This window comes from Mycteria americana, chromosome Z (assembly GCF_035582795.1).
Source record: "Mycteria americana isolate JAX WOST 10 ecotype Jacksonville Zoo and Gardens chromosome Z, USCA_MyAme_1.0, whole genome shotgun sequence".
NCBI classification, from domain to species: domain Eukaryota; kingdom Metazoa; phylum Chordata; class Aves; order Ciconiiformes; family Ciconiidae; genus Mycteria; species Mycteria americana.
Genome location: NC_134396.1, coordinates 57662079 through 57683735, shown reverse-complemented (window position 1 = coordinate 57683735; position 21657 = coordinate 57662079). Strand labels below are relative to the sequence as shown.

The 21657-nt window shown below is 40.9% G+C and overlaps 1 long non-coding RNA gene across 1 annotated transcript; it reads left to right on the top strand.

Annotated features, from left to right (window-relative positions):
• The first annotated feature begins 11958 nt into the window (after nucleotides 1-11958).
• On the top strand, nucleotides 11959-14440 carry LOC142421690 (uncharacterized). The gene is made up of 3 exons (XR_012778952.1): nucleotides 11959-12029; nucleotides 12560-12779; nucleotides 14315-14440. It is a non-coding gene; the product is annotated as an uncharacterized LOC142421690 (long non-coding RNA).
• Nucleotides 14441-21657: the final 7217 nt, after the last annotated feature.

Here is a 21657-nt window from a genome sequence, read left to right as displayed (position 1 = left end):
GTATTCTAGGAAAAAAAAATAAACCTACTATCCCTCTCTCTGTTCAGCATCTCTAAATCCTTACCTATTTTTACCTCCTGTCATCTGATATTGCAGCAACAAAACAACAGATAGCCAAGTCTGTTCAATAAATCATAGTCTGACTTTCTTATCTATATTGAGTAGATATGCAAGATGTCTAGTGTCGTGGTTTAGCCCCAGCCGGCAACTAAGCACCACGCAGCCGCTCGCTCACTCCCCCTCGGTGGGATGGGGGAGAGAATCAGAAGAGCAAAAGTAAGAAAACTTGAGGGTTGAGATAAAAACAGTTTAATAGGGAAAGCAAAAGCCGCGCACGCAAGCAAAGCAAAGCAAGGAATTCCTTCGCTACTTCCCATGGGCAGGCAGGTGTTCAGCCATCTCCAGGAAAGCAGGGCTCCATCACGCGTAATGGTTACTTGGGAAGACAAATGCCATCACTCCAAATGTCCCCCCCTTCCTTCTTCTTCCCCAGCTTTATATACTGAGCATGACGTCATGTGGTATGGAATAGCCCTTTGGTCAGTTTGGATCAACTATCCTGGCTGTGTCCCCTCCCAGCTTCTTCTGCACCTGGCAGAGCACGGGAAGCTGAAAAGTCCTTGACTAGTACAGCAACAACTAAAACATCTCTGTATTATCAACACTGTCTTCAGCACAAATCCAAAACATAGCCCCATACCGGCCACTATAAAGAAAATGAACTCTATCTCAACTGAAACCAGGACATCTAGTAATTTCTTTAAATAAAAAGAAAGTCAGATTTAGAAAATTCTGCATAATTACGCTCTCATAAAATTTGCTAATAGTTTACTATAAAGAAGATGAAATTATATACTTTTAAGATCATCATATGTATTATTACTACTCAATCTTGCAAGATGTGTCTGTATTCACTGTACTCAGGGGAGTGCCCAACTTCATTATGATAATTTTATAACTTAAGCCATATTTTGTATCTGAGCATTTTTTGTGAATAGTTATAATATCTACTTACTCACTTCAGTAGCTGTGTTTATAGAGAGAAGAGGACAGCAGAGATGTAAAGGATTTGTCATTCTGCACCCGAAAGAGTGATTGTGCATGACTTCTCCTGTGCTCTCTTCCCTTGCAAATACGCTTGCCTGTTTGCCACGGCTGGCAGTTCTGGTCTTTTGGCCAGTCAGTTCACTGCTTAGTTCAGAGGCGTTTTCTTTCTCCAAAGTTGTTTAAAGAACTTGCAGTAGTCAGTGATTTACATCTGTAGTCGGAGAACCATCTCAGTCAGGTTCCCAATGGACAGCCCAGAGAAAACAAGCCACTGGGAAGAGCTCTGCTGAACTCAGAAGGCCTTGGATTGAGTCTTCAGTGAGGGGATAGCAAAAAAAGAGAAATGAGACCTTAGTTCTAATTTTGAGTGAAGAAAGCAGGTTATTAGGTCATACCAGCCAGCTATGTGATGGGAATTGCTCTTTCATGGTTTCTGGAATTCCATAGAGCTTTTTATCTAGGGGTGTGTGCACAATTCATGAGCAGCTGAAACAAATGAAGACAAAATTTAACAAAGAAAATAGAGACGACATCGAAATATAAAAGACTATAATACAGTAATAACTGAAAAATAATAGAATAGCAATATAATAGCAGAGGCAGCAATTCCCTATTAATCATGGCTGTAGTTTTGAATATTAATAAACCCAAATAGCTGCATCTGTTAATTCAGACTCTACCTTTTAGAAAGGGATTTCTGTCATCAAAGGCAAAATCAGTTTTCAGCTGTAACTCCTTGGTTGGCTTGGGGAGCTATCTCAGTCCACATTTCAGTCTTTCCTGTTTTGCCAGCTTAATCAGATACAACTGATGGCTCCTGTCTGAGATCGTAGGGTGGAATCAGTGAGACAATAATCGATGAACCCTGCTTCGGGGTTCCTGAATTTCTACCTGGTGGTTGTGAAACATGTATCGGATTGCCAGAGCTTGGCTTATAAATGTGGTATTAGAGGAGAAAAGAGAAAAAGAACAGGCTGTGAAAATCTGAGCTTTCTAAAAACATCCCATCACAGCAGAGGGAGGGAGGGGATAGGACTATGGATTTTGAGAACCTCCCGTATAGACTGCTGCAGAGCTCAGAGTCCTCTGGGAGATATGATGGCCAAACAAATTGCCACACTTCAGGTGAGGCCAAATAGCTCCTGAGTCAGTTTGCATCTGTGGGGAGCAGCTCAGGTAAGCAGGAATCTGCCTTAGGCTGTGCCTAAAACATATTTGTGATAAACAATACCAGAATCATGGGAAATAAAAGCAACGCTCCACAGACAGCCCAGTTCTGCACACATATCAAGATCTGAATTTTGGTAGATCCAAAACCAGTCCACCCCATTGCCTGCTATAGGTAGACAAGATTCATATTGATGGTTAGAGGCCCATTTAACTTATAATTTGGTGAGCATCAAATAGGTCCCGTGGAACAGAGCTCTATCTTTCATTTCAAAGAGTGAGCCTTTTTAGCTGTGAGGAAAATAAAAGTCTAAAGAAAAACCATGAGCTGAAAGCAATCTTTCTGACCCTCCAGAGAACTGAAACAATTGTAGTGAAAGGTGTCAAGTGCTACATCCATCTCAACAGACCAGAACTGCAACCTAAAAAATGAACATTTAAATCTCCGCAACTATAAGCCAACTACTTCAATGGGCAATTCTTATTAGTCTCCAGGCAAAAATTTCCCAGATACTAAAACCTCCATTTCCTTCCCCAAACAACTGCTCCAGTTCAGCTGTTAAATATAAAAACAGAGATCTGCAGGGAGCTGCTTGTCAAAAATGTGGGGATAGAGCAAAGCAGGGGTAATTGAACGGGGACGCTGTGCTGTGAGCTGAACAGCCCGGGCGATGAGCACTGCCTGATGTCCCTGCCAGCCAAGGACAGTTGGCGGGTGCTGTGAGAGGGCCCGTTCCTGTTGCAGTCGTCTGAATTTACTGCATGGGCTTTGTACACAGCTTTTGATTTTTATCTTCTCAACAAGCTGGATGTGTCAGGGATATCCCTAGCGAAAAGCACATGAAGGTTTGAGTGCTTACTTTGCAAACTATTACATGCAAACTATGACTGATTTTTCCAAAGTAAATTTGTGTTTTAAGTATTTTCCTCCCTCATAAATAAACAATAAATTTATTGTTATCATTCACATTGTTTCCCCCAAACAGAGGATCCTAAAGCAGGATCTAAACATTAACATTAGCATATAACATGCTACAGTATCCTACTGTGAAAGCATAGCCAACCACAGAAACATTTCAGGGCCTGACCCCCTCAGTCTTGATTCACCGGGGCTATCCCTTCTCACATGAGTAACCTCATTCGTCTGACAAAAAAGGATGCCAGCTTAATACTAAATATTTGCTACTTCTTAAGTTGTTTTGGTTTTTTTTGGTTGGTTTTTTTTTTTTTTTTTTTGACATAGGATCTTGCTTTATTGCTATTTTCAAAGATACTACTTCAGGAAATGGACCAAAGCAAAAATGTCACATTTTGGACTGTTTTATAAGTGTTTATTTTTGTAACTCTGTTCTGCTGATGCTTTCTTGATTTTTAACTTAGACATAAATGTAGCAGTGCTGAGGTAGTACAATACAGGACAAGTGATCAACAAAGCCTAGAAATATTTTAGCATATTTTTCGCACTGCAAAAAGTGATAGTGATAGCATCACAGAAGCCTGGGTCCTGAAAATATTTTCTGAATGTCTCTGTGCTCTTTCATGTTTTAATAGCTGGTATGCTATTAAATATTTTCTTAAGAGTATTTTCTTAACATTCTATATTCTATGTTAATATCCTATATAGTAATATTCTTAAGAGTATTTTCTTAAGCCTCTCTTAGCTTTTGGTAGAGAAACACAAGAGGGCACTTTAGTCCATTTATTTATTCAAGCTGGTATCAAGGAGAATCCCCTCCACTATGACCCCTTAAAGAGTTAAGCCAATGAAAAGGCATTTTTAGCACTTTTCTTTCTTGCCTAACAGAATGAAACCACAGAGCATTTGTAAAACCACCAGAGGTGGTGAACTAGGCAGTGGAATGACAAGAGAGAGAATTGGGAAGAAAATGCATGCTGTGCCTTGGGGATGAAAGTTGCCCCTGGTTAAAACTGGTGATCACGCCTATTTGAGCTGTGGTCTGAAACACTGGGGTTAAGCACGGGTAGTTATAGGCAACATGTAGGAAACACCTTAGAAAAGGTTTTAGCAAATGATGCTACTGATTAGGTGACTTGCTTCCCTTTAGCTCAAAATCAGGCTGGGAGTACTAAACTTCTGGAAATGTAAGCACATGAACTATAAAATCAAGGCTTTTTTTAGACCTTTTTAATGAAACTTTCTTAGGCACAAAGGTGAAGCTGGAGGTCCACCAGCAGTCATTCTGCAGTGGAAGTTCTCCTTACCTTCTGAGTTGGACAGCGATTATGAAAACGGGGTTATTCTGGTGAGCGTGGCTATATTCAGCTGCAGAATGGCTGCTATATTTGTCAGTCGATGCGTAAAGATAAAAAAAAAAAGCTCTGGGAGAGGGTGCAAGGGTAATGGCAGTAAACTATTGCCTCAAGCGCCAGGATTTTCATTTTGCTGCCTGTAATCAGATACTGTCAGCAGCACTGCACAACCAGAAAATTCCTTTAACCCTCCAGCAATCTTTATGATATATAGTGTTCTTCAATGCAGTGGATTTCACATACCTTTTCATTTTTTATCTTTCTCATCCCCGTTTTCAGCCTTTATTATTTTGGAGCAAAAGGGGATGTTCCAGGGTCCCTGAGGTTCAGTTGCCCTTCATTATGTTTCTATATTGTCAGGAACATTTTGCTGATAGTGATATTCCCAAGGCCCCATTCTTTCCCTGTCTCACTACAAAAACATGCTTTTCAAGTTAGTAGCTAGGCAAACTTAAGTATTTAGGTGTATAGCTACCTGTCACAATGTGTTGCATGCCTTATTAGGCCATGCTAATGAAGGGTTATGTCATCTATCTCCAACACCCCTGTGCTCCCACCTCCCACAGTTTGGGTGCATTTCTCTCTGGATAATAGCAGTCACTCTTCGTAGATGTATTACTGTTTCTGAATTTGATTAGATTTATTGACAAGGAAGCCCTGAGTGTCTGTAGAAGAATTTCACAATTTTCTGGCTGCTCCTCAAGACCTACCACACTGCCAAAGGATTCTTTTGAGGACCAGAAAGGAAGACAATTTGACAGGAGCTCAAAGGAACTGGAGGCTAAGCTGCATATCATGCAGTGGATTGCCACTCATCAGTTCTCATTGGTATTGGTAGTTGCATGGCAATGAGTGAACAAATTTGAAAGTGATGTAACACACGCTCTTACTAGTTTAGATTCCCTAAAAATCCACTTACCTAATTTATTGGACTGTGTGTGATGTGTCTTGCATATGAGTCTATTCATTGACAAGCTTGTTTCCTTAGTTCAAGCTGTAGAGATATATGAAGGCACTGCTTGTATGATAAAGGTTGCCAGTTCAATTCCTAGTGTCAGCTGAGTTGAAGATACAGCATATATCACAGCAGCAATATGACATGTAGTGTATATGATTGAAGAATCCCTTGAATATTAAGCAGTGCATAGTAAAGTCAAAGAGAACTATAAACCAAAGTAAAAAGACCTAATTTATTCCTAATTGCACAATGAATCTAAATACAGGCATACATGCAAGGCACTAAGGACTGTATTTCTTACAGATGAAAGATTCAGAGATGAGTTGTTATTCATTGTTTGGAATATTAAACTCTCATGTATAATAAACCACCTCTCTCTATATAATTATAACCATCTGTAGAAAAGATGCTGAATTACAAAAGTGCTAAATTTCTTAGGCGCAATATTGACCTGCGAAATTCTTTTTAGCCTGTGAGACTCAGTCTAGTTTTATTTATATTGTTTATGACGTGGCCAAGACAAAGTTTGTAATGGAACCCCACTAAGATGATAAATTCATACCTGGAAGGGAATAACTTTTAAACCTGTATTACTGAAATTTATTAGAGTGCCCATGGTACAGAGGGTGTTTTTTGAAGCATGCTGCATTTGGCTGAGAATCTTTTATTAGTGCTAGTAAGCTAATTGGAGCTGAGTTGCCGAAGGCCAAGTGAGACAGGGGCATGACCCTTAGCTTTGAAATTACAGGCAGGGTGGTGTATGTTACTATGATACATTTCTTGGTATTCAGTTAGGGTAAAAACTAGCTAGCATACAAAAAATACTGTTGAGCTATTGTATATATAATACATTAATATACACTGTATGTATATTATAGACAGATAGAAAGAAAGTATGGTGATGTGTATATATATGCTATATATAACATAATAGTTTAGCTGTAATGCCATTGTGCTATTTTGATGTCAGACAAAAAAAAACCCAACCAAAAACATTTTGGAAAGTGATCCTGTGGGTGTTAACAGCCTTGGTAATAGAACACATTTATTTGGTTTCCAGATCACCTCAGTCTTCTCTGCACAGCTATAGGGGAAGAAGAGAAGACGTGAATCTAGGAAGATACTGTCATAGTAGGGTGTATGCAAGTATTGTATTAACAGCAGACATATGCCTGAATGTGTTCACATTTTCATGCTGGTGTAAGAATGGCTGGTATGCATGTTATTACAATTTGCTTAATTTATGTGGCAAAATAAGTATAAAATATTAAGTGGGAAAAAAGTCTAATCTTTCTTCCTTATAAAAGTGCATATATGAGGAGTTTATGAATACAACTATAACTTAAATCACTAGTAAAACTTTTGTATTTAGGTAAAGTCTGTTTTCCATATTCCTTTGAGAAGTGGATGGAATTTTTTATCCATCCTTTACAAGAAGATGGGGCTCTCATTCATCCAACCCATTCATGCTTTGAGGTCTAACAGAGTCACGAGGGATTTGCAAGTGATCAGGGCAATGCTTGCTGAGGCCTCCGTTTGCAGTCCATGCAGACTTGTCCTTTGCTGCGCCTCTGCTGCACTGTCAGCAGAACTCTTTCTGGCCTTTCCCTGTCCTGCCCCCAGGACTTTCACACCTACTCTGCAAGTCAGGAGAACTTGAAGCCATTGTACTGGATACATTGCGTGCTAACACAGTTGTATAGGTGGGCAGGGGACATGCCACAGACGCTCCTCTGTTTTGCCTTGCACTTATCTCTGGCTTGTTCTTGCTTGCCCTTTCCAGTAGTCACAAACCTGCAGGTTCACTGCAGGGATACTTACTGAAATTCAAGAGAAAGCTGGAGAGCAGCAAAAAGGCCAGGAGGCAGCAGAGCTGGCACTGGTGAAAACCTAATTTATTTCTCTGATTCTGTCACCAGCTAGCTGCGTAACCTTGAGGAGGTTGTTTTTATCACTTACCCTCTGAGAAAAAAAGTGAAGAGGACTGCAGAACCACTGGGTCACGAGATGTGATAGCGTGAGCCCTTGTGCAGAGGCAATATGATTGTTATTGCCAAACTCTTCGGGCGGCACAGACGCCCCCATCGATTGCTGGAGTCGGGGGTGGGAAATGAGGGGTTGAGAGCAGGGCTCATGTTGATTAATTGCAGCTTGCAGCAGTGCAGCCCCGTGCCAGCGGGCCCCGCAGCATGGTGGCTGTGGTGGATGGCTTCCCTCCCTGGCGAGGAGATGGAGCAGTGGGCTCGCGGGGGCAAGGGGTGTTGCACTTAATTACAGCCGGGCTGATTGCCAGAAAGTAACAGGATTAGAAAGCAAACATGTACTGATATTCAAACAGCTTTGTCACACCACATCTGAGAGTTATCTGACTTGACAGAAGTGCCAGAGGTAACAAGCTGAGGATTTTTGAGAACATTTGAGAACATTTTCAGAACATTGATAACGTTCTTCCTTTGCCTTACTATAGGAACACACAGTTCATACAGTTAACATATAAATCTCTTCAAGCTGCAGTAGCATGGTGTTTTGCTGCTGCATTGCACTTTCCCCGGGATGTCCTGAGCACAGATGAATATTAAGACAGGCATTGCTTTTTCTGAGTTGTCTCCCGGCGAGCGGGGTCTTGCCTCCGCCGGGGCCCATGGCTGTTCCCCCGTTCTGTGCACCCTTTGGTGGCAGAATGGCAGCGAGGAGAGCTTTGCTTCCTCTGGAGAAAAGCCATACCCTTCGCAGCTTGGCACACTCATTTAGGATTCCCTAGAAGATTGAATCTGGGTGGAAAGATCAGCTGACACTGACGTTAGCTTTCAGCTAACAAAATCAAGTGCTCATAAATTATCTTCTTGGTAGCAAGGCTGTATGAATGAATTCAAGTACCAGTACATTTGAGCTGTACTATTTTTTAAAACCCTGAGGAGGAATCAAAACCACATGGAGGTCTTTCTCTGTACCCCGGGAAAGCCATCCAGGGTGTCTCGGCCACCAGGGCTGAGGAGGGCACCCCTGGGCCTGGCCTCCCCCCCTGGGCCGGGGCAGAGGGGGCTGGCAGAGCTGGGGGAAGTTAACGCCAAGTTGTAAATGTTTTTAATGGGCCCGTAGTCTTGGTTTGCAGGCTGTGTTTGCTGTGGTGGGGTGGGGGAAACTGAGGGGCACAGGCGTGCTGGGGCAGCAAACCTCCAAGCTCCCCCAAACCTCCGGAAGGGGAGGAAGGGGAGAAAATGGCAGCGCTTCCACTGTGGAGAGGGACAGCTACTTCAGCCACTGCCACCCGACAGTCAGGGTCGGCTGCCTTGAAAACAGAGAGGGTCATTTTGCTGGTTAATGGGTTGTTCATGAAGTCTTTCAAACGCAGACCTTTCCTCTCAAAAAAAAAAGGAAAACAAAGGAAAGAAGCAGATACCTGCCTCAGTGAAGGCAGCCCAGCAGGCTTAGGAGAAGTCGTGCAGGGAGAACAAAGCATGCCAACGGTCTTGCAGTCACGTTGGCCCTTGAGGAAGCGCTATGAAAGCTGCAAGCACCAGGCAATCAAATGGTCAGGGCATGGAAATCGTACACTAAACATGAAATTGTTTGTGGGGACACTCAGCCTTCCAGAGGCATATGGGTGAAGATGACCTGTGGTTCCCAGCAATGTAGGAGATGTTGGTGTCTAACTCTTCACAGCATCACTCAGAAATTCAGAATAATAAGATACTTTCCTTCTCTGTTTGCAGTTTCTCCCACATAATCTTCCTGATCTCTCTCCTTTTTTCTGTGTCCCTGGTGGCAGGTAGGTTGCATACAGAACAGCATTTTACAATACTTAAGTAATCATTTCTTCAAAGCACTGCTGAGAAGGCGTGTAATACAAAGCAGGCACCGTAGTGTTTCCTGAAAGGGCTGGGACCTTTGCTGGTTATTAACTCCGTGTGCGTGCCGCGTTGCTGTCAGCGGGCCGCTGCAGTGCCTGCCCGGACAATGCTGTCCTACCAGGTCAGCTGGGAGCCTGGGGAGCTTCAATGGGGCTTTGTTAGTGCTGAGCAGAGTCGTGACTGGGGAACCACAGCATTTTATTGCTACACTAATGGTTATTTTTTTAAGAGAACAGCTTCTGAAAATTAAAGTTCTTAAAATAAGTGTTTAATTTTGTCAGGACTGCTGTTACCTTCTGCATTGATCAAGTGCTAACCGATTCTGAATAATATGCTTATTGACATTTATCTGCTGATTGACAGGGCTAGAAATGTACAGGTTTTTGGCAGGATAATAGCTGGGCACTTGTGAGTAAACCAAAGGCTTTCCACCTGCTGGTAGATGTCTTGTTCCAAAGGGCTATTTCTCGCCGGCATACCACTGAGCAATGTACTTGGGCATTAAAATAAACTCTCATTTGAATAATTAGTATCCTGTTCAACTTGTACTGCATGGACAGTGAAGGTATAGCAACCCAGCTTGCGAAACCTGGATGGCCAACAACTGGCATGGGAACTGACCAGTTATACAAGCATCACTTTCATGCAGAAGCCCTGCTGCATAGCTCAGCTGGGGCAAATATGCTTCAAATATACTACCCAGAGGATAATGTAAGGTGTGGGGTGGAAGGGTGCTGTACTGCTGTATCAGGACTCACAGACTGCTGTACATGCACGTTTCTACTCAGAAGGGCTACTGTGGATTTTTCTAGATGTGATTAACCTCTAGGACTAGCTAGATCCCAAGTAATTTTCTTGGCTGATTGTTATGGCAGTGCTTTTCTTTACAAATGAATGTCCTCCATAAGTAAGCTAGATAAATACTCCAGGTCTTACGACTGTGGGGTTCCTGGTCTTGCTATTTCCTCAGTCTCCTTGAACTTTTGTTTATAGAGACTATCAGTTACTTTTTGTGATTCCTGTATGTCACTGACATTCCCAGGGCTGTCCATGTTGTTCTGGGTCACTTCCATAGGGATTGCAAAGAACTGTTCAGTGCCAATGATGGGGGGTATTTCAACGGCCCATCCTGTAATGAGAGGGGGCAATAACGAGCAGCCTTACGACCCTTTTTTTGAACAGTGCTTGGTGACCTGGAACATGAATTGAGGCTATAGTGGTAGTCTTATTAACAACAGTAATTAATTACTTAATCTTTCATTCTGCAGTGGCGTTCTGAGGCACTTTTCAGCCTTGATTTGACTCCAAGCCTGAGGGGCCATCTGGTCTGTCCTGAGTCCCTGGTAGCATTTTTTTTTTGATACTACCTGTGGAGAAACTATTTATTTAAAAAAGCTCAGTGCCTATAGAATAGTTATCAACAGAATAGCTCAGCAGACAAAAATCACCTAATTAAAGGAATTATGCCAGTAAAGTTTCAAGAAGAGCTGGGGTGTGGAGACTATGGTATGCACAGTGGGGAGTACTAGGAATACCCTGTTAATGATGATTTGTAGTTGGATAACTGCATCTGTTTTTCTTCCGGTTCAAGGGGACTTAAATACAAGGAACTTGCTTTTAATGCAAACGTGGATTTTTGATTATGCACTGTAGTTATTTTTATTGCTATGGAGAATAATAGGCGGGTGTATCCGTTGCAGCTGATGTAAGATGATGCAGCAATAAAGGATTAAAAAAAAAAAGAAGAATCAAAACAAAAGAAGCAATTTGGCTTTGGATTCATGCATGTATTCAAAAATTATTCAGTACGAGGATGTACCAAAGGTCTTAACAAATACCATTTCTGATACGTTATAGCCTTTCTTGGAGTTTTAACAAAGCCAGTCTTCCTGTTTTGTTTTGTTTGCACATTTATGATTCAGTAAAATGAATAAAGAATTGAGCAGTCAACACAAATTACTAGTGAAGTTTTTAAAAAAAGCTGTACAAAAAAATACACAGCATTCCTTTGACCAGATGTCCAAACATTAACTTAAGCAACTTGCCTATCGTACAACTTTGTGAAATCAGGGCCGGTGTTGTTCAGTTATTGTCTATGGGGCAGCCTACTAGGCAACAAGTGCAAGGTAATAAAAGCAGGACAAGGAAACTGATTTGAAAGGTCAGACTTGCATTGCAGGAAACTGACTCAATACATATTTTTAAAGTTGGAAATGTAACTTAAAATCACAAAGACAAGTATTCTACAAACTGAACTAGTTTCCTTCCTGATTCCAACTCCGTGCACAGTACAGGGAAGAAGGGTGTTTAATTTTGTCTCCCTTTTTAAAGAAAATCAAACTGGGAGGGTTAATTCTGACCCACTACAATCAGCAAGTACTGACATTTGGAGAAAAATGGACAGCTTACATGATTTATAGTCTGCACGTCTCTTGGTCATTAGCAATGTTTTAAAGTATTCCAGAAGATGTTGTGGTATTTATTAATGGTTTCTATTATAACCACACCTATTTTATCTTTCTTTCTGTATTTTGATAACTCGCTGTATGGTAAAAGCTGAACATCTGTTAGCTGGAAATGTGGTTAGATGTCTGCATACTGATATGTGAAGTCCATAAGTTATTTAACAGAGAAGGAGAAAGAAATAAAGAATGTATGTGTGGAGGAGAGAGAAGACGAACTTTGAGAAGCTGAAAGGATGGTTTTGAAAGTAAAGCAGTTACTTCAGGATGATGGTTGGTAGTAGGTTTGTGTGTGTTTCCTCTGTTTCATTTGCCTTGAATGCAAAAAGGATAAACCAAATTATTTTTAAAATGTGTACTGTAAGTATTACTGGTGAAATGTCTGGGCACAGGTCCAGAAACTTATGACAGAAAACTGTAGAATAAATGCAGATGTGAATGCCATTTATTTTAATGAACAGCGCTATAATCAAACTTCATGCCTGAAATACAATCTGAAAAGATGGAAAACAGTGAGTCTTAAATGTACCAAAGAATACATATCTGCATATGTTGTAAATAATGACTGATAAATGACAACTCTGTGACTATTTTTAGAACAGAATTTGAAACTGTAGTAATAGTGACGAAACTGTTTGAATAATGATGTTTAAGTTACTCTATGCATATACATTGTTATAATTTGTTATAACTTATGCTGTTATAAGTCATGCTGAATACCCTTGGAATAAAATGTTGCTTTGTTAAGAACCTAATGCGATGAGGTTTTGTATAGAAGACTGGTTATTTTGTGTTTTCAACAGGAATATTTGCAACATAATCACATATTGCGACTGCCAAGGAATGATTTGGGAGACTCTTCTATAAACCAAGAAAAAATGGTATAACAGGCATGACACTACTGGATTTGCCAGGCCAGCCTTTACAGAGTCTGCTTTGCCTTTGCCCGAGCTCCTCAGGATCCCATAGTCTCCATGTCAAGAATAGAGGTCAGACCTGAAGATTCTTCTCACCTCACTGTAGGTAAGGGCACATAGATTTTAAAACACAAACAATAACTGCTAGTCAAAGCGTAGCATTTGAAGTAACATTCTGCCAGCACAGCTGTGTGCTCAAACAAATTTTTTTCATTACAATTTCCCTTTGGGAATGAAATTGCAGCTGAGTTACCCTGATACAAGTAAGTGACAGTTGTGTTGGTCCTGCAGTTGCTGAGTGGTGGGGAAACGCGCTTTTGGCAGACTCAAGAGAAGCCCAGTCTGTGACTTCAGACCTCTGAGACCTTGACCTTTCTCATAAGTTGGCTGACCGTTTGCATGATTCCAGGGTTGGCAAGTTTGCTTATTATCTCTGGAGATTTGTGACTGCAGAACAGTTACTGGCTTGGGTGATGTCCTTGGTCTGACGTGATCTCTGTGTTAGTACCATGCTAGACACATACCTAGGCTTGCTATTTCCCTGGGAGGAAAAAAACTCCACAAACAGAACATGATGCGTCTGCCCATAACTTTTCAGCTATCCACTTTAGTAACTATTTTTTGCAGTCTCTGTGAGTAACTATAGCAAGTACTGGATATTCTATACTGACCGTCTCTCTCCTGACCCTACAGACACCAGCAACCCTGTCCTGTAGTATCACTGATACAAATGCACAGTCTTCTGGGAAAGCCTGATGACCCGCATCTCCTGTTACAATCTGCTTTGGGGTCTACTCTTGCAGGAATACTTGGGAGTCATGAAGACGGGGTGACTCATCTCCCCAGCTATAGTTGTAATTTTCCATTTATACAGGGCTAGTGCACAGAAAGTGCTGGAAAATTCCGATTGTCTGTCTCCTGAGCAAGGTCAAAGCCTGACTGGATGCCACAGACAGAAACCACAATGCAAACCTAACATACAGAGGCTATTGTGAGTCAGTTGTGTGCACATCACTGCTTCCAATCAAAATGCTTAGGGTCGATAAGACTAATGACAACAGACTAGGTAGTATCTGGAAGTTGCCCTCAGTTGCTCTGTTTGTCACAAGCTGAGCTGATAGCATCCATTTTAGAAAACTTTATCACCAAACTCTGGATCCCATTAAAATCTCATGTTATTATATAAAGGGTCATGCTCTGCTCTGTCTTTTGACAATGATGAGCAAGTCTCACTCTCCAGCTGCATAGTCTTTTAGCAAATTGAGATCTCCTTCTAATTCATCTGAATATTCAGACCTCAGAATAGCACAGAGACAGCACTTCTGAGGATAACTAATGATATTTTACAAAATTCAAATTCTGGCCATCCACCAGCATTCATTTTGCTAAATCAAAGTGCAGTGTTCCTTTGTGAGCTGTTACGAAAGCTGAATGCAATTAGAGGCATGCTGAATAGTTTACCAGAAATCAAGATCTCTTGACTCTGGAAATATTTCTGGCTCATACTAAGAGGAGAAAAATAAAACCTTAACTCCTGTTCCCATGTCTAAACTTACTGTCAGCATTACAAATTATAGTGGGATAAATAGACTGTGAACTTACGTCCTGTGAATTAGTGGTTCCCAATTTTTTTTTCCTTAGGTACCACATTCAGCAGCAACAATGGTCACACATGTAGCCCATCGTTCACTGAATTTCCAGCTTGGGTGTGTGCCAAGCCCCTGCCACTCTGGAGTGATCTATATACTGCAGTTGGACAACTCATTTCATATGCTGCATGTCCTGGTAAGCTTCCTTCATCACAAAAAAAAAAAAAAAAAAGGTCAGATGGGAGAATTGTGCAAATATATAGCATAACGGATATTATCAATCAGCTCAATGTTGATTTGCAAATGTACTCCTTATCATTAGGGAACTTTTAAATGCAGTTCTGGGTGAATTGGAAAGTTTCAGTCAACATCTGCCTGTGTGATTTCTGTAGATTTGAATGTTCTCTCTCAAACCTGATTGCTGCATAATTACAGTGGCAATGACAGCCTCGCTGCCTTATTTTTCTTCACCCAAAAACTCCCCTTTGAAGAAAGATTGCTTTGTGTGTGACCTTTTTGGCCATATCAACAAGCATGCTTTTCTTTCTTAAGTTTTGGTAGGAATGTTGGAATCTCCTGTTAATTTGCTTGTAGCAAGACTGATCACTGACATCTGCTACCCAGTGGCTCCCCATAAACAGCACGGCCTGAGGATCTTAGGGTTACCTTGTCCTTTGGGAACCTCTTTCTTTTGGATAGAACAAAGGTGCAAAACCCAGAGTCTTGCAGGTTACTCCTAATAGAAGGAAAATTTGGCAATTTGGTTAGGCTGTCTCTACATTTCTGTTCTTTACAAGTGTTCACACAGTCCTGTCTGCTTGAACGCAGGAGGAATCAAACACCCAGAGCTCCAGCTCTGCCTCCAAAATTCTGCCAGCTGAAAGCCTGACTCAGAAGTGTGCTTAGTGCTCTTGCACTAGCAGAGGTTGGAGCATCTTTTCCCCATTTGCTTCTGAACTCTTTTTCTCAGCCTGTCTCACATGCATCTGTAAGGGAAAAAAATCCAGAAAGCCATTTTGCCTATGAAATATAAATTTCCAGTCAGACTCGTGTGTCCATGTTTTGGCCAGGCACATGCACTCTGTGTTTTAGCTGCTAAAGAATGGGTAACGGCTGGGTAACAGGTGGGTAATGGCTGGGTAACGGCTAACATCATGGAGATTAAGCAAGGCTATCCCTACCAGTGGGAGTCAGCTAATGCAGGACTCAGCTCCAGTGTTGGTTATTTCCAGCCTTCTCCCTACATGGCTGAGAACGGCTGCAAGCCCCAGGAAGGTGTGTTCATGGGAAGGAAGTGTCCAGTGCATGGAAATCCTCCGTGTTTGCAAGAAATGTGTTAAGGAATTGGGAGCTCTGATGGCTGCTCTGGTTCCCAGACTTTACCTCTTGGTTCTCAGTCTTAGGTAACAATAGAGAATCTCACCTGGATCTGACTCTCCAGGTGATTCTGTATTTAAGCAGACCTTGAGCAGGACATCTCAGCAAGTAAAAAAGAAAAAAATAATTTTTTTGCATCATCCGGAAGACCTAGAGCCTCCTTCCTACCCCACCTATCCTCTCTTTCAGGTTCTCCATTGTGTACAGACAGCTTTCTAGTTGCAATGGACCTGAACAAACCTCATAACAGGCTAACAACGCTTCAAGTGCTGAAACTCAGAATAAGTAAAAACTCTTATAAATACCTATGCTGAGAAACAGTGGATTTTCTCATGTCCAGTGAGAAGTGATCACATGCTGAATCATTTCCTTTGTTCAGAGCATTAATAGGGTCTGTATCTTCTACCCAGCTGCCTGCTTTCATTAACACTGCAGAAATTTAGAGCAGCTCCCATGCATTCTTTTATACAGTTCCCCACTATTTATTCGTATCTTGTTGTGCTGGTTCAGCTGTTAGCAAGGGTAGGATGGGACAGTAATAAGCTCAGGGAACCAGCACACGTTTAAACTATCCTAGCAAGAGGGTCTAGCTGACTGCACAGCAACACAAGCTGTTTTATTGGTCCAGTTAAGGGACAATACAGAAGAAAGGGAGTTTGTGCAGACTGATATTGCCACCAAAAGAAGTGTTTGTCAGACATATTTGGACAGACTGGATTGATCAGCCACTCAACTCAACGGGGACATGCATGCATGCACACACGCACAGAGGAGATGAGTGAAAAGGAAGCACCTCAAAGAATGGCAAAACCAGGATAATCTTTTCAACCTTACTACTGATTAGATGCAGTAGGCATCTAGCCAAGTCATTGGTGGAAGGTGGGATTAGTGCAGTGGAAGGCCTGTTAAAGTCTACTTGTTTCTCCAGCTTGTGTTGGTGCCTTATTTACTTAGATTTTTTAGACCCATCCTACCAGAATAGTTCAATACAAACACCAAGAGGGACTAACTGGCTGTCCTATAAAGCTAAATTACAGACTTCTCTGGGCATATGACTCTGTGCCAATACCAAGCTGGTACATGCAGTTTTGGATTCAAAGAATTCTACTTTGTAATTTAAAATACCCTTTAGTTTTTATTTTTCTTATAACCAGGTTAATGAAATGAAAGGGGAGACACCCATCAAATAAAAAAAAAAGCCTAAGAAAAAATTAAATATACAACACTTCACTCATCCCCTAGTCACTAATCTGCTTGTTTCATTGAATTATCACCAACAAGGACATTATTATTCTTACTTGTGTATGTCACTCTGCTGTTTTAACAACTTAGATGACTCATCCTGAGGAAATAGGGCAAGAAATGTCTATTTAACCTCACATTCAGCCATAGGTGGAAGCCATTTAGGTTTTCTAATTTAAAATGCAACTAAAGAGAAATCACCTTTGCAACTAAAGAGAAATCACCTTTGCAACTCTCCTTGAAGGGGGGTGGGGAGGGAATGATTAATCTGACTAAGAATACAACTCACTCATTGAGGTAATGGAAAAAGTTTGGGATTATGAATGTGAGAAATCACTGGATCCCGGCAAGGGGCAGAATGTCCTCAATTTGACTTGACTTCAATTAAGTGAAGAACGCACGGGTTTCCCAGAGGTTTGACTCCTATCTGGGGAAAAGATAGAGAATTTGTCTCAGATCTAGTGTCTGATAGTGCAATATGCCAGAACTGTTGAATATTATTATTGGTGTCTAAAATGATGCCTTGTCACTGGTGTTTTAAGTAGCAGTTAAAATAGCAAAGTAATTTGTAATTTCTAGTAATTGTCTTGTCATTGGGCTGTTAACTTAGCAGGAACAGGCTCTTCTAGGGTGCCTTATGTCCTGTCTATTTGTAGATATGCTTACTTAGGAATGGTGTGATTTTTTTTTTTCCCCAGTTTGTTCAGCCCTGCTGCTAAACAAGAGCTGATCATCAGCCCCCTGGAATCTCTGGGCACTGTTGATAAATATATAAATCTCTGTCACATGCACATACCTACATGGGGTACGCTGATCCTCTCTCTGATGGTATCTGATGTCCTTGGTTGTGAGTTTTTTAAAGCACATTTCATGATTCCTTTTGTCCTTTTCCCTTGCCCTTTAAGAGCTATGAAAATCTTTAGGCAATGGGTGGTTTGGGTGGAACAGTGAACTGAGACTAATTGCATTTCCCCACCACTTGCCTGCTGATTACATTTCAAACTCTGAGCTCATTGTTGTAAATCCCAGTCTCTGCCCCTTCTTGCTTTTTGGGCCATAGCCTTTGTGACCAAAATATGGACAACTGAGAAAGATTCCAACTGACTGAGAAGGCCAAGCACCTTCTGCAGCTCAGGACAGCACCTGAACAGAAGGTGCAGCCCAGACTGCACATCAGAAACCAGAGAAGTGTACTCAGGGAAAGCAGAAATCTGCCTGGATATTACATACTAAAAGGGTATGTTTTGACCATAGTATTAGCAGATAAAAATATCTTATCAATGGACATGTCCTCAACAGCTGGCTTTTGTTATCAGTGAGGTCTGGAGTGGGACATCGTAATTATTCTGGAGACAAGAAAGAATCAGTGTTTTGAAAAGAAACTAACAGCAATTGGTAAAAACTGCTTTTGCAGAAGAGATCTGTAAAAAGTAGGAAATGTTACTATCAAAGCTGAAAAATAATTGTAAAATATAAGTCTTTGGGTACTTTGACCTAATATTCAAATGCGTATCACAGCACTGGCTGAAAGAGAAAAGAACTGCATGAGAAGTGACACATTACTGCCTATTACCTACTGTATCTTAATTAGATTAAGCTTCCTGCTCTTTCAGGAGTTTAATGTCAGCTATTATAACACTTACAATAAGAAGATTTCTGATATCTTTTCCTCTTGTGTTTCCCCATCTTGTTCTAAGCATTAGTCAAATGAGCTTATGATTTAATAATGAGATATAGAACCAGCAAGAAAGATTTGCTTCAGTGTTACTGTTTTGGGGTTTTTTTCTTCCATAAAGTCACTTTTTTTTACACTTTGGTTATTGCTTAGTTATATAAATAATGTCAGAGACGGATATTCTAATCCCTGCACAAACTTGTGACCATGCCCAGTGTAGTATCTGCCTTCTTATTTTTTTTTATCTTCTGTAGCTCACAACGCAATTCATTTTTACCATCACATGCAGTTCAGTAGTGCTGTGCCTGCTGCTGCTACGATAAGCGGTTTCCCGACAGGACACCACTTTATGATTATGCGTACAGACTTAGAGAACGTTGCTTTCAAGAAGTGTTTGATGACAGAGAACAGTATGTGTAGAAGAATAGGTCTGATTATTACACTGTCTTGGCTCTTTCTGTTTAGGCACAGATACAGAGTTGTTGTCAGAAGTGAGTTACCATCTGAGGTATGTAAAACTGGAAACTAAACACATTACAAAACAAAGAAAAGCTGAGAGCAAAACAGTAACTGTGTCACCATACCAGCTCTCTACCCAAGCCAACTGACATGAAGAGAGAAGTGTTAGCAACTGGGTTGTCTTCAGGTCACAACAGGAAAATAAGAAAATGCCAAAATTATAAAAAGTCTGGATGAAAATGGAAAACAAAATAATCTAAGCCAATGGTAAATGTTGCCAAAATCTGGATGTGTAGCAGCTGATGTGAAGATGCTAGAATTCTAGAACTTTTCTTCTTCTTTTGAAATTCTAGAATTTTTCTTCCAGTCCAACAAGCACAAACTAGCATATTCAAAAGTAATCTTGTGTTAAACAAGCCATGTTTCTTTAGGTCCTTAATTATACATGGCAGGCTATTACACTTTACAAAAAGAAATCTAAACAAACTTGTCATAGGTTACAAATTAAGATAAAATTGGAATACTGAAGCCTATTTGAACATCATAAAAAATGGTGAGACATATGGAGAACTAATGAAAAGCAGGAAAAGGATAGTATGTGTGCAGAAGGCATAAGGACTTTACCAGCCACAAAAGGCTTCACGAACATTATGCCAAACATCATAAAACAAACAGTTTGCAAAGCCCAAGGTGAGTACGTGGTGCAAAATCCACCATCACTCCTAAAGTAAAGAGAAACCCTTGTTTTCAGAAAACAAAAACCCAACAAGCAAACTTTTGATGTTGGTGATACTTAGCTAGGACAAGTGGCTTATACAATAGGCACACAAGCAAAAACTGAAATGCATTGAACAAGTTGTCTATCTGTTGCTAGATACAACACTGGTAGTCTACGGGCTGATTTGAATTCTAATGGTGCAACCACTACTTAAAAGGAAAGAAGAAAGAAGAGCTCAGTGAACCAAACAGGAATGTAAGGTATTGCTTTTACAACTAGAAGGATGACAAACTGAAAAGAAGATAGTGACTTTTAAGATACAGAGAAAGCTGCATTTCTGTAGCCTCAGGCCAGTACTGAAAGTCACTAAACAAAGTTCTCTTTCAAATGCCTGCCACTAAAAACTACTGTCAGACCTGGCAAAAATAAAACCGTCTTCAGAATTCCACAGCATAACAAAACAAGTGGACTAATGGCCACAGCCCAGCCAGTTTTCAGCTAGTTTGGTTACTCGCAGCATATGAGATCACAGAGCTTGAAACAGATCAAGCCCTTTACCTAGTTTCTCATGCAGACAGTTAGGCAGGTAGCCCACACTAAGTTCAGTATCACTGGCAACACTTGAACTTGCTAATTTAAGACTATTCTTTGTATGTCTGTATTGATACTGCTTAGATACAGCTTTACACTGCATAAAGAAAGCTGCAATGTAACTGTGATGCTGTGTTCAGAAACAAAACAGGTAGGTGCAGATCAAAGAGGACAAGAGATTGTGGCAGTCATTTAATAAATGGGAAAAAGAAAGTTTAGGGATGGAACCAAAGTAAAATTTATTCCTACCTCCTTTTTTTCCATCCACAAGGAGCAGAGAAATCTATTGAGATATAATGAATTGACTCAAATGACAGATTTTGTTTAAAAACAAGAAAAAGGTAAAGATTGGGGTTTTTTCTGTTCAGTGTTTCACTCCACTGTAGGACTGAGGGTATTCCTCTTCTGAAGTAAAGATTCAAAACGAACCATTGCTTTCAAACTCAAAATGTTTTGATTTCAGGGTATTTTCATGTGAGGCTGAAAACAATGTTTCAGTTGCCCTGTACATACATTTCTCAGCAAAAAATAGTACTGACCCAACATTTTCTCGCTGCTGTAATAATAATAGAGGATGTGAGATCCTGATTAGAGTTTGGGGAATATTTGGTGAGAAAGAATGGTGTACAAAGAAAAAATGCCCCCAGGTCTACCATCCTAGTGTTCATCTTGTTCTAAGAGCTCTTTAGACATACAGTGCTAGCTGTATAGTTTTGTTGTTTTGCTTGTGTTAATGGCAGGAGAGCCTGTATGTGTCTGTGGCATGTAGTCTGCTGCTAGCTCTGCTATAGGTGGCTGCTCTGACAGGACAGACGTGCAGTGCTGACACTGCTCTGACATGTACAGTGGCTGTATATGCCACTCCCAGCTGCCTCCGCACCCCTGTAGGCAACTGTCCTATACCTGGGGGTGTTTGTCCCCAAACTCCCAGGGAGACATACTGCAGATAGAGATAGAAAGCGTTGTTTAGAAACCAGCATCTGTTATTATCTCTTCTCATTGGGGGGGGGGGGGGGGCACTTTTCTCTCATTTTAGGGAGGCTATAGCTCCTTCACTGTTGTATTGTGACAGTTGCCCATTCTTCTAAATTCTCTGACAGAGAGCAAAAGTGACCTGCTCAGTTCCCAGACTTGTCCAGGGTTTTTGCCTCTCAATAGCTGTTTTGCACATCAGCCTTCAGCTGTGACATGCTGCAGGCTTGTTCAAGCACTCAATCTTAGTAAAAGTGTGCACAGTCAAAAAATAGGTCTCTACCCCAGTTACATGGAGATGCATGATATGGTTTGTTGGGATGAGGATTTCCCCCTTAGGTCATACATTAAAAAGTTTTAT